This window comes from Pipistrellus kuhlii, unplaced genomic scaffold, assembly GCF_014108245.1.
Source record: "Pipistrellus kuhlii isolate mPipKuh1 unplaced genomic scaffold, mPipKuh1.p scaffold_m20_p_11, whole genome shotgun sequence".
NCBI classification, from domain to species: Eukaryota; Metazoa; Chordata; class Mammalia; order Chiroptera; family Vespertilionidae; genus Pipistrellus; species Pipistrellus kuhlii.
In genome coordinates, this window is record NW_023425416.1 from 36,285,977 (window position 1) to 36,298,503 (window position 12,527).

Genomic DNA, 12,527 nt, shown 5'->3' on the forward strand with positions numbered 1-12,527 from the left:
AGCTCAGGGAACTTTTTTCTGTCCTCTCTGGATTCTGATAACTCCCTTCTTTCCTTGCCCCTATAGGGGTGGTGAAGGTAGACTTAACCTTCCCCTTGAAGGACATCCATCTTTATAAATAGTGCCTTCATTAAACTCACCTCCAGTTTCCCAGTTGAGGTGCTACCAGTTTCTTGCTGGGAGCCTGACCCATACGAGGCTCTCTCCCTGCAGGTCCTTGAGGAGCCCTGGGGATTCGGTCTCAGTTGCAGCTGTCAGTCCTGCCTGGAGCTGCCTGCTCCGTGAGCCAGCTTTGGTTGTTGCTGTTGAAAGAAGGTAGCCTGGTGTCGCTCTGGCTTTCCTTGCACTTTGCTCCCTGATGAGCTGGCATGAATCTCATCCACTCCATCTCTGGTGCCTGCTCCTCCGGATTCCGATGCGATCCCAATCCTTGCTTGTGATGCAGGCACCTCCTCGTAGGCCTTTAGCCAAGGGAGGGAGAACCCAGTGCCGCCTGGTGACAAGTCTGTCTTCCTGGGATGTGACCTGGGTATATTAACATGTGGGAACTGCAGGGTGGGTTCAGGGAGAGGGTGAATGGACACGGTTTCCAGTTGCTTACCATGGCAGGTACTGCTCATCACCATCTAGTATCATCAAAATCATAAATATCGCCAAAACTGGGTTGGCTCAGTGGATAGAGCGTCGGCCTGCGGACTGAAAGGTCCCAGATTCGATTCAGTCAAGGGCATGTACCTTGGTTGCAGGCACATCCCCGGTAGAGGGTGTGCAGAAGGCAGCTGATAGATGTTTCTCTCTCATCGATGTTTCTAGCTCTCTATTCCTCTTCCTTCCTCTCTGTAAAAAATCAATAACATATGTTAAAAAATAAATAAATATTTCTTTAAAAAATCATAAATATCAACAAATCATAAGTACCTTAGGTTCCTCACTTTATTCAAAACAGTAATCCTTTCCCACTTCTCTAACTTCTCCAACTATTCCTTCCTCTCCTTCCCACCCCCTGACACACTGATACACATAGCTAGGGCATGCTCTGTTTCCAGGAGTGGGGGATATTTAGGATATTTAGGTTATCTCCTTTCTCAATCCCAACATGCCATCATCCACAGCCTCTACCTCTCCCGTGCCACCCAGGACTCAAGTCCATATCTGCCAGGAACCAAACGAATAAGACACTTGCCCATACTAGTGGGTGCAAAGGTCAATCTTGCAGTCATTCATCGGTGCCTGCTTTGTCCCAGGCACTGAGCCTCGGTGAGATGAAGTGCCCGATCCAGGTGTCGTTATTGCCTTATTTGGTCCATCTGCAGTAAACGGCCACAGACGGTATTCCTGACTTGTTATTTCAAGCCAGAATGAATGATATTCTCAAGAGCTGATGAAGTATACGCAGAAGGAAATTAGGATTTTAGGAGAGAGGACGACGAGTGAACAAAAGAGGGAAGCAAAGAAAAGAAGAGGAAATTGATTTCAACTTGAGTTAGATAAGGGATAGGAAAAAAAACACATTTTGAACCCTGAGCGAGTTCATTTCTGTGTGGTTAGAATTTGTAATGTTGTTTTTATAGTAATTATTTTGTTGACTTTTATTTCCTAGAAGTTAACTGGTGGATCGAATGATATATTATGAATCAAGAAAATGTAAACCGAGTATTGTTTGGACAGTTGATACTTAGGAAGCTGATTTTTGTTGCTTTAAACTTTGACTGAAACACATTTTTACAACCAAATAAGATACCTGTGGGGACTGATGGAAAATATTTGCAAAGTCTTTTGTCCTTAGAGCAAAGCTTTATTTTTTTTTTTTTTATTGGTGGAGGGCTTAGCATTAATGTTCCTTTGTGTAAGACTTTAGTTTGGACCTATTACTTTAATATTGACCATCATGATGGAATCTCCAGTAGATTTAACGTTTAAAAAAATGATTTTTAGAGAGAGAGGAAGGGAGAGAAAGAAAGAAACATCTATGAGAGAGAGAAACATTGATTGGCTGTCTCCTGCATGTGCCTTACTGGGGATCAAACCTGCAACCCAGACATGTGCCCTGTGCAGGAATTGAACCAGTGACCTCTTTATTTTATTTTATTTATTTTAATTAAAAAATATTTTATTGATATTTTACAGAGAGGAAAGGAGAGAGATAGAGAGCCAGAAACGTCGATGAGAGAGAAACATCAACCAGCTGCCTCTTGAACCCCCCCTCCCCTACTGGGGATGTGCCCGCAACCAAGGTACATGCCCTTGACCGGAATCGAACCTGGGACCTTTCAGTCCGCAGACCGACGCTCTACCACTGAGCCAAACCGGTTTCGGCTGACCTCTTTATTTTTTAAATAAAAGAATAAGACTTTTGTTTTTATTCGTCAAAAAAGCTTCATTTTAACATTTATTTAGCTTTCTGACTCTGTGCTTGTGCCTTCAACACTTTCACAACGACTTTCTGCTTCTTGATCCTGTCACGGACACATTCAGCACATGTGGATCCACCATAGGCCCTGCTGACGTGCTTTTTCATTTTAGACGATCTCATTAGAATTTTAGGTTTCACAGCACAAACTCCAAGAGTCGGCGTGGGCACACACCACATGCAGATTTGGGTGCTTTCCCAACCTTCTTGGTATAAAGGTAAGCAATTCTATTACCAGGGGTTCGGGACAATCTAGTTTTGTTAGAGGCTGTATTATAGGACAGCCTCTAACGGTATATCAAACGCTGGACCATGGTGAATACCTAAACTGAAGTCACCATCCTCAGAAGAGGTCTTGAACCAGTGACCTCTTAGTGTAAAAGACCATGATCAACCTACTGAGCCACACCAGCCGGGACAGGCTTAGTGAGTTTTTGACAGGCAGCATTCAGAGGTGAAGAAGTGCCTTTTGGCCTCTTGAAATTTCCCCCAAGAATCTGCGCAGCACTGAGTCCATCCATTCCTAAGCACTCAAAGCATTTCCACCTGCAATACCATTTTACTCTGGGCTCTAAAATATAGTGGCTCATGTGTGGACTTTGGAATGAACAAGCCTGGGTTCCAATGCTGGTCCTGCCGTTTACTAGCTTTGTGATCCTAAGAGCTTCGCCCGGCTTCCTTGAGCCTTGGTTTACTCGTTTGCAATAAGGGGATAACAATGGTGACCTTCGCACCTTGTCTTCAGGATCAGAATGAATGAAAGTCAGGCTCCTGGGATGATGCCTGGCACAGAGTCAGCGCTAAATTTATGGTGGAAGTTGTTAGGATTATTTTTGTCTTCTATTTCTCTATAATTCATTTTCCATGTTTAAATATTGTCTGGCAAGAGACAGACACCAGGGGGATGCAGAGGGGCTCCTCAAAGGCCTCTGGGCTTCACAGGCTCCTGGTCGTGCTTGAGAGTAAACTTTTTGAAGAGACTCTCACCCAGCCCAGCCAGGGGGGCCCGGCCAGCTTGTGGAGGTGAGCCAGGTGTGGCCCATCTTTCTGATGAGTTTCACATGCTCCCCCTGGAAGTGGTTCTTCAGGAGGTCACAGAGATGAGGGCCTGCAGCTCCAAAGGGCCTGGCTCAGGTTCCTCTCCAAGGCCAGGGCGGCTTACGGGGTGCCCTGAGTTTTGCCTGGCTTATCCTGGGAGGCTTCAGCATGTCTTGGAAGAGCATGTGGCCACCGTGCTGGTTTTGCATCTTTAAGAGACGCTCTAAGCCCTCAGCTTCTTCGCTGCCAAATCGAGGCCCACGCCCTCCAGAGCCACATAGTCAAGGTCGAAATAGAAGCCCAGAGAGAGGTAGGTGTGGCAGGTCCACAAATGTAGGCTGGCCAGGCGGCTGACGGAGGCCTCCACCTGGGTGGAACAATTCTGATGGATTTTGGGAGCTCGTGGTTGTTCGGCAACAAGACGGTAAGGTAAGAAAAACAAAACGGTGTGGCGGTTTGGGGAGGCTGAGGATGGCTGAGGTGGTTCCGAAGGCGGTGACTGGAAAAGAGGTTGGAGGGTGTGGTGGAGGCTGGAAGAAAGGAGGTGGGAGGCCATGTCCCTGGGTCTATTCGTCCAAACATTGTTGAGAAACAAGAGAAAGATCCGGGACCGCCGAGGGCACTGCCAAAGGTACTGTGTTTTTTTTGTTTTTACTGTCTTTTGTTTTTGCTCCTGTGAATTCAACTATGATATAATTGCCATTTGCATGCATGCCATTCCTTTTTGTGATCTCTTTTTCTCTTGTGTTCTGACGCTTCACCGATTTGTCTCAGGGAAATTTTCTAAAAAATCCACCTTGATGCTGAGGGTTGTTATCGTCCATCAGTTCTGGTAAATTCTCAGCCATGATTTCCTTGACTAGTGCCCCCACCTCATTATCTGAGTTAGTTCCTTCTGGAACTCCAATTGGACTCAAGTTGGACCTTCTTATATGATTTTCTGTGCTTGAAAGTTCTAGTTTATATTTCTATCCTGTCTCGCTGGTATGCATTCGGGCTCGTATTTTTAAAGTTGTCCTTTCCTTAAATACATAAAACCTTGTTCTTCATTGTGTATTGTACACTTCCACAACTCAAGTATTTGTGAGATTGACTACACAGTTAATTGTTTTTCCCGGCTCTCCACTCTTGGAACACTGTTTCTTTGTGTTTTGTATTTGTAGACTGTGCAGTTGTTCTTGGAACTTTATGAGGCTTTTTTGAGGTGTGGAATGATGATGTTACGTCAGTAGCGATTTGTGTTTGCGTCTGGCATTTGCCTTTCATACTGTCAACGGGGACTTAACTTTAAATTACGTTCTGTATTTGAGGGCCGTGTGTGTGTGTGTGTGTGTGTGTGTGTGTGTGTGTGTGAATGTATGTGTGTGTATGTGATATAGCATGAATTTGGATCTCTGTGGTAATGAATGTAAGTTTTTTTTTTTTTTTTATGTGCTAAGGATGAAACAAGAGTTTATTTTCTTTATTTCTCATTTATCTTTCCACGATAGGGTATAGTTCATTTCTTCAACTTGGGTGGACTTGGGGTTATCCCTTTTTGTTTTGTTTGATGGTTTCTTTTGCTGTGCAGAAACTTTCTATTTTGATGTATTTCCATTTGTTTATTTTCTCCTTGGTTTCTTTTGCCCTATGACAGTGATTGGCAAACCCTGGCTCTCGAGCCACATGCGACTCTTTGGTCCCTTGAGTGTGGCTCTTCCACAAAATACCACATGCAGGCATGCATGTACAGTGCGATTGAAACTTCGTGGCCCATGTGCAGAGGTCGTTTTTCGGCTCTCAAAAGAAATTTCAATCAACAGATATTTGAAACAGAAATTATAACTAATGAGTTTGGGGACCACTTTCCTAGGAGATGTATCCATAAACTTATTGCTATAAGAGATATCTGAGATTTTGCTGCCTGTTGTTTCTTTTAGGATTTTATGGCTTCCTGACTTACATTTAAGTCTTTTATCCATTTTGAGTTTATTCTTGTGTATGGTATAAGCTGGGGGTATAGTTTCATTTTTTTGCCCGTATCTGTCCAATTTTACCAGCACCAATTATTGAAGAGATTGTCTTGATTCCATTGTATTATCTTGCCTCCTTTGTCAAATATGATGGTTTGGGTCGATTTCTGGGGATTCTGTTCTGTTCCATTGATCTATATGCCTGCTTTTGTGCCAGTACCAGGCTATTTTGATTATGGTGGCTTTGTAGTATAACTTAAAATCTGATATTGTGATTCCTCCAATTTTGTTGTTCTTCCTCAAGATTGATGCAGCTATTTGGGATCTTTTATGGTTCTATATAAGTTTTTGGAGTATTTGTTCTAGATCTGTGAAATATGCCATTGATATGTTAAAAGGGGTTGCACTGAATCTGTGGATTGCTTTGGGTTTTATGGACCTTTTAATGACGTTAATCTACCAACCCATGCACATGTTATATTCTTTCACTTGTTTAAATCTTCCTCTATCTAATTTTTCAGTGTCCTGTAGTTTTCTGAGTACAAGTCTTTTACTTCATTGATTAAGTTTATTCCTAAATATCTTAATATTTTTCTTGCAGTGATAAATGGAATTGTTTGTTTAGTTTCACTTTCTGAGAATTCATTGGTCGTGTATAAAAATGCCATTGATTTCTGGGTATTATTTTTGTATCCTGCTATATTGCCAAATTCATTTATTAAATCTAATAGTTTTTGGTGGAATCTTTAGAGTTTTCTATGTACAATATCATGTCATCTGCAAATAATGAGAATTTTACTTCCTCTGAATTGCATCCAGCACAGCCAATGGTGAACCTGAGGTGAGGGGGAGGGGGCAGTGAAGGATTAAAGAAAAGCAGACAAGAGATTATACAATAGCTGAGGCCTGGTAGGTCACTGTGCCCGGATAAGGAGACAATGACACAGCCTGTAAGCAGAGTCTTTATTTTATAATCAGCAAAACAAGAAAATGGTCAAGATGTTTTCAGTGTTCTCATGAGTTTTGAATCTACTTAATTACATGCACCTGAGAACTCTATCAAGCTGTACTTGCTGCACTGCCACAGCCCACGGCTCTTAGTTACCTAGGACAACAAGGTCATACCATAAAGTCTCTATGTGTTTCCAGTAATCAACCAAGTTTGGGGATTAAAACATCATGCACTGATGGTCTAATTTTAATTTCTAGATATTCACATGATATCTAAAACACTAGTGCTTGCCATAAAGATTTTAGGATTCTGAATGTTTTAAAAATACTTGCTCATGGTAATGTTCCTTCAGCATGCCAGGAGACCTGAGAGTAGGGACTGGGAGAAGATACAGCCATGAATATAATATTGCATTATTCATATTTGATCTCTAGTTGTTATCCATCTTCAGGAAAATTCTAATACCATCCCAGGTGATATCGTTTTAAATGGATGTCCCAGAGAGTGTTGACCAGTGAAGAAAGAAGGGAGGGGGGAAAAAGTCAAACTTAAATAATTCTAATCTCTACAGAAAATCACTTCCTCATCGAAAATGAATTTCATAAAAAACTGATATAGCCAACAGAACATTTTAAATAGCTGAAGGAAAATCATACACATTTCAGTGTGAACCTCCAGCTGTTTCTCAGTCCTTTGGGGACATTTAGCTCTGAGAAGTACATTGCAGGCATTTGGGAATAATGGATGTTACGGAGGCGTTATGTTCAAAGACATTAAAAATAATCCACTCCCTTAGAAATAAACACCTAACCAAAGCCATTAAGAATTCTCAGGGAGAGGCAGAAATAGCTTCTGTAGTCCCCTTTGCTCTTTAATTTCTATTTCCACCATTTCATTATTCATCATTTCAGTGCAGCGCAGTTCGTCTATTTATTTAAAGCGTGATTCCAGACGACAGGCAACCGTCCCAATGTTCTCTGTCTTGCACAACCCTTTCCGCCCGGAGAAACAGAAATTATATAACTTGTTTTCAATTGTGCAGACTGGGAGGATTCACATGTTCGATTTGGTGAGCTTCCAGGAAATAATTTCAAAGTGTTTATCTGAAGTTTATCCAGACTCTCTTGATCTAGAAGTTAGACAGGAAACCTAGCAGGGAATTGAAAGAAACTAGGCTCTGAAGAGAGGGAACTCTATTAAGTGTAAGAGCAGATTCTGAGCTGGGACACCCCTGGGTGTTCACACCTTGGACAGCAGGAGGCCTGATTCTAGAGCTGATGAGATTTAGAAGCTGCAATAATATTAATATTTGCTCCCATTTACTATTGTTCATTGTTCTGGTGACTTTTGCTTGGTAATAAATGACTCCACTATGTCATGGGATAAACTATTTTATTTTGCTTGTGATTTTGTGGGTCAAGAATCTGGAAAGGGCTCAGCTGGGTGGCTCTCTCATGTGTTGTAGTCAGATGCTCATCAGGCTAGGTGTCCATCTGGAGCTTAGCTAGGGTTGTTGCCTGGATGTGGCTTCTCCAACTTGGTGAGCTTAGGTTAGTCAGACTTCATATATGGGGGCTGATATCTCCCAGAGCAGACATCCCAAGAGAACCAGGCAGAATCTGTATGGCTTTTTCTGACTTAGACATAGAGATCACTTCCACTATACTCTGTTGGTTCATTCATAAGTCTACCCAGACTCAGTGGGAGAAGACACATACTTCACCTCTCAATGGGAGTAGTGAAAGGAATTTGTTGCTATTAAAAAAACAACAACAACAACCTATCACACTCACATAATCCCAGACATTAAATAAAATATGGATCTCTCTTAATCCTCACAAAATCCTAGGAAGTAGGTGGTATTATTATTATTATTATTATTTTACAGATAAGGAAATCTAATTTGAGAGAGGTTAAATAATTTGCCCTAGGTCACACAGCTAGAGAGTGGTTGAGATGGTATGGGAACCTATAACTGTTTCCAAATGTCTATTGTCTGTTAGGTTGTAAGGTGTATTAAAGGCTCAAACTTTGTCTCAAATGTCAATTATTGCAGCTATTTTAGGCAACTGGATCATTCCACCCGGTATAGAATGTTAGCACATGAAGTGCCAATTGAGTATTCTGTCCATCAAAACAAGGAGCATTACTTCACTTGAAAGTGTAGTCCTTTGCCCTTAGTTAGGGAAGTGTTTGTCGAGGGTTTAGCTCCTTATGTGAGATGCAATCGGGGTGGCATTACTCAGGTTGCCCAAGACAAAGTTAGAATCCTGCGTAGTACTAAGGTGAGGTTGGTGCTACCATGATTACTCTGAGGGTGAATAAATGTGAAACAGATGTGATAATGGTAGGGGGAGGGCCCTATAGCAAAGCTATAACCTGGTCATTGGCTTGTCCAGTGTGAACTATGCCAAATACCTGTATGGGAAGGTATGTGAAGTGGACAGATGGAACTACAGAGAGTGTTTTTGAACCCTTCAGTAGGTGAATGGGTAAATAAACTGTGGTCCATCCAGGCAATGGAATACCACTCAGGGCTAAAAACAAATGTGCTATGAAGCCTTGAAGAGACATGGAGGAAACTTAAATGCACATTCCTAAGTGAAAAGAATAAATCTGAAAAGGTGGTATGATTCCAATTACCGTATTTTTCGGACCATAAGACGCTCCGGACCATAAGACGCACCAGTTTTTAGAGAAGGGAAATGAAGAAAAAAAGATTCTGAAACAAATAGTGTCCTAAAATATTAATATTTTATGTGCATTAAAACCCAACATCACAGTCATAAACACATGTAATCAACCCTGTAAAGTAAACAGCAGCATTTAGAACCATTTTAGAGCCGGGCAAGCACACAGAGACCACACAGAGCCGGGCAAGTAAAAAAACTTTTTTTAAAAGTATATGTGTAGGCTATATTTGGACCATAAGACGCAGGGACTATTTACCCCCACTTCTGGGGGGAAAAAAGTGCGTCTTATGGTCCGAAAAATACGGTATATGACATTCTGAAAAAGGCAAAGCTATGGAGACAGCAAAAAGGTCAGTGGTTGCCCAGGGCTAGGGAAGAGGGAGGGATGAGGTACAGAGGAATTTTAGGACAGTGACACTTTTTTGTATGATACTATCACGATGGATATGTTACTATACGCTTGTCCAACTCCATAGAATGTATTATACATCAAGAGTGAACTTTAATGTAAACTAGACTTGGGGTGATAACAACATGTGAGGGTAGGTATATCAATAGTTACAAACGAACTACTCTGGAGGGGATGCTGATAAGAGGGGAGATCATGGCTTGGTGGGGACAACATCTTCCATTCAAATTTGCTGTGAACCTGAAACTGCTCTAAAAAAAAAATAAAGTTCTATACTATTGTAAAAGGTGTAGTGTGCTCTACGGACATATGGCTAGGAAGGCTTTGTGATTAAGGTTTAGTTAGCATGAGCAGGTTCTGTCCTTTGATGGAGACAGATAAAGACGAGTTGGCAAAATAAGTAGAGCCTAGTTTGTAATTGTTTCTTTTGCTGCTCGCTTTAAAGATGTCCTCTGGTTAAAGCCCTTTACTTGCAGACCACAAAAACCCGGGTTAGGGCTGCCAGATAAAATACAGGATGCCCAGTTAAGTTTGAATTTCAGACAAACAATGAATACTTTTTTAGTATAAATGTTCCATGCAATATTTGGGGCATACTTATACTAAAATTTTCCCTTTGTTTATCTGAGTTTAAATTTAACTGGGCATCCTGTTTTTTATTTGCTAAGTCTGGCAACCCCAGCCTGGACTCCAGTTCCTGTGGGACTTGAGGAGCTAAGAGCTTTCTTCTTAAGATTTAGTTGTCTTTGTATCCACAATGCTTGGCTCTTATTAGGAGCTTAATAGATAATTTAAGCCTCTGAGATGAACAATGATAAATCACTAAAGATCATCTGAAATGTGAAACTAATAAGGGACCAAAATAATGTATTCTTTCCTCTGGCTGGGTTGCTCCCATACACACACACAAAACAAAACAACAAAACAAAACAAAACACACAAAAGACCCCCCCCCCCCCCCAAACTTGTGGGTTCGATTCCTGGTCAGGTTACATACCTAAATTTGTGGGAACCCTGGTCAGGGTGAGTAAGGGGGAGGTAACCAATTAATGTTTCTCGATGTTTCTCTCTCTTGCTTTCTCCCTTTCTCTCGAATCAATAAACATATCCTCAGGTGAGAATTAAATAAAAAGATGTATTCTTTCAATAGTTTTAATTTGTCATGATCAACAATGCTTAGCTTTGATTTGTCCATACTCTCTGAAATTATCACTTCAGATTATCTTGAAAAATGGATTAAAATTCCAAATATGCTTATATCTTTCAATCCTATGTAGGGAATTGAGGATTACTCAGTATTATAGATGATGGAAGCATAATCTTCTTAATGCCTTCAATTTAAAAGTTGTGTACAGTTAAAAAAATGGAAATCTTTAAAAGAAACCATACCCCTTGATATTCTGCCTTCTTAAGCAAAATGAATGGCACTGGCAGATTCTAATCTGGGTCCCTCTGCTACCCTGTGATGTGAACAGTGCCTCTCTATCAACTGGCCACTGCCTGTCCCCTCTTGACTTCTGTCTCCAAAGTGCATGGTCCAGCCTACTATCACTGGGCTCCTTTGGCCTAGAAAGCCATCCTCTAGGTCAAGACCCCTTTTATAATGGCCTCAGATCATGTCCCTGCTGCAGACTTCACATCTGGTCCTCAGGACTCATGTATCTTTGATCTGAGGAAGTTCAATGACTCTCCAGTTCAAGTCTACTCTGTAGCCAGAAGAATGCTCTAGTTCTCTCAGGTGGAATCTGAAATCTGTGGCCTGTGTCTTTTCCCTGCCAGGAACACACATCAAAGTCTCTGAGAGATGTCCTTGAAGCTCCTCTCCCTGGGCTCAGCATGAGGGGGAGTGCCTCCCACACCTTCCCATAGATGGGTGTTTGAGTTACAGCAGAGTTTTCCCCCAAATAAATCCTCAATAATTCTTCTTAAATTTCTACTCTCTTGAGTCTTTAGTATTCTTGATTTGAAGGAAGATGACCATTATTTGGAATTTTCTTTGAAAATGTGTATCTAGTGGGTCTGTCTCATACATCTCCTTTTGGCATTTGATATCTCTCAGAGCCACAGTCAAAACTTCCAATTTCTCATGTTTTTCCTGCCATTCTGGTTTGAAATGAGTCTGTCTTTGCGTCATGCTTCTCTCTTAATTCCCACATCCAATTAGTAAGTTCAACTGATGTTACCTCTGTATTCCCTTTCCCCCCTTCATTGCCAACACTAATCTTTGGCTTTTATTATTTCTTGCGCATCAGCTAGTGGAGAGGTGGCTGTAGTGCCTAGTGGGAAAGTGTTTTTACTCTGGGCCCACGCTAATTGGGTTTGAGTTCTAGCTCGGCCACTTGGCTAAAGTTATTGAATTTCTCTAAGCCTCAGTTTTCTCACCTAGAAAGGGGAGATAATAACTATTGCATAAGGATGTATGAGAATTACATGTGATAATAAATGTATGGTGCCCTGAACATAATAAAGGCTCAATAAATGTTAGGGAATGTGACTTTTGTTGAAATTGTCTTTGAATTGTTGTCTCCATGTAGTGTTACTCCTCCAGTTCTACTTAGACACAATCGGTGGTAGAATGTTTGCAGAATTGCTAGCAAAATTCCCCTCCTTGACTCTAAGCTGCGCCTGGTGCTCTGCCACACTGACTGAGTTTGACCATGTGGCCTTCTTTGGCCAATGAGACAATAGCAAATATGCCCCAGCAGAGACTTGAAAAGTATTTGCTTGTTGGGACTTGTCCTTTGCTGCCAGGGACCCCTTCTGCTCTCACAGGAAAAAGACCACTATCCCGATGGAGACACATAGTTCAGTGGATTCATCTGACTATCAGCACCAACCACCAGAGTTAGTCCAGTCTATACCAATAGACACATACAGCTGATTGCAGGCATGAGAGTGAACCTGAGCAAGAAGAGTAGAATTTCCCAACTGTGTGAAGCCCAAATGACTAACTCACTCAAATTTTGAGCTAATAAATTATTGCTGTTTTACACCACTACATTTTAGGGTGGTTTGTTCCATAGCAATTCTGGAACAGGATTGGCCCTTCAGAGTTATCTGCCTCTGAGGCAAC

The 12,527-nt window shown here is 41.6% G+C and overlaps 1 pseudogene; it reads right to left on the minus strand.

The window, feature by feature from the left end:
* Positions 1 to 2,366: 2,366 nt before the first annotated feature.
* LOC118715405 lies at positions 2,367 to 2,749 on the minus strand (annotated as a pseudogene).
* Between the last annotated feature and the right edge of the window lie 9,778 nt (positions 2,750 to 12,527).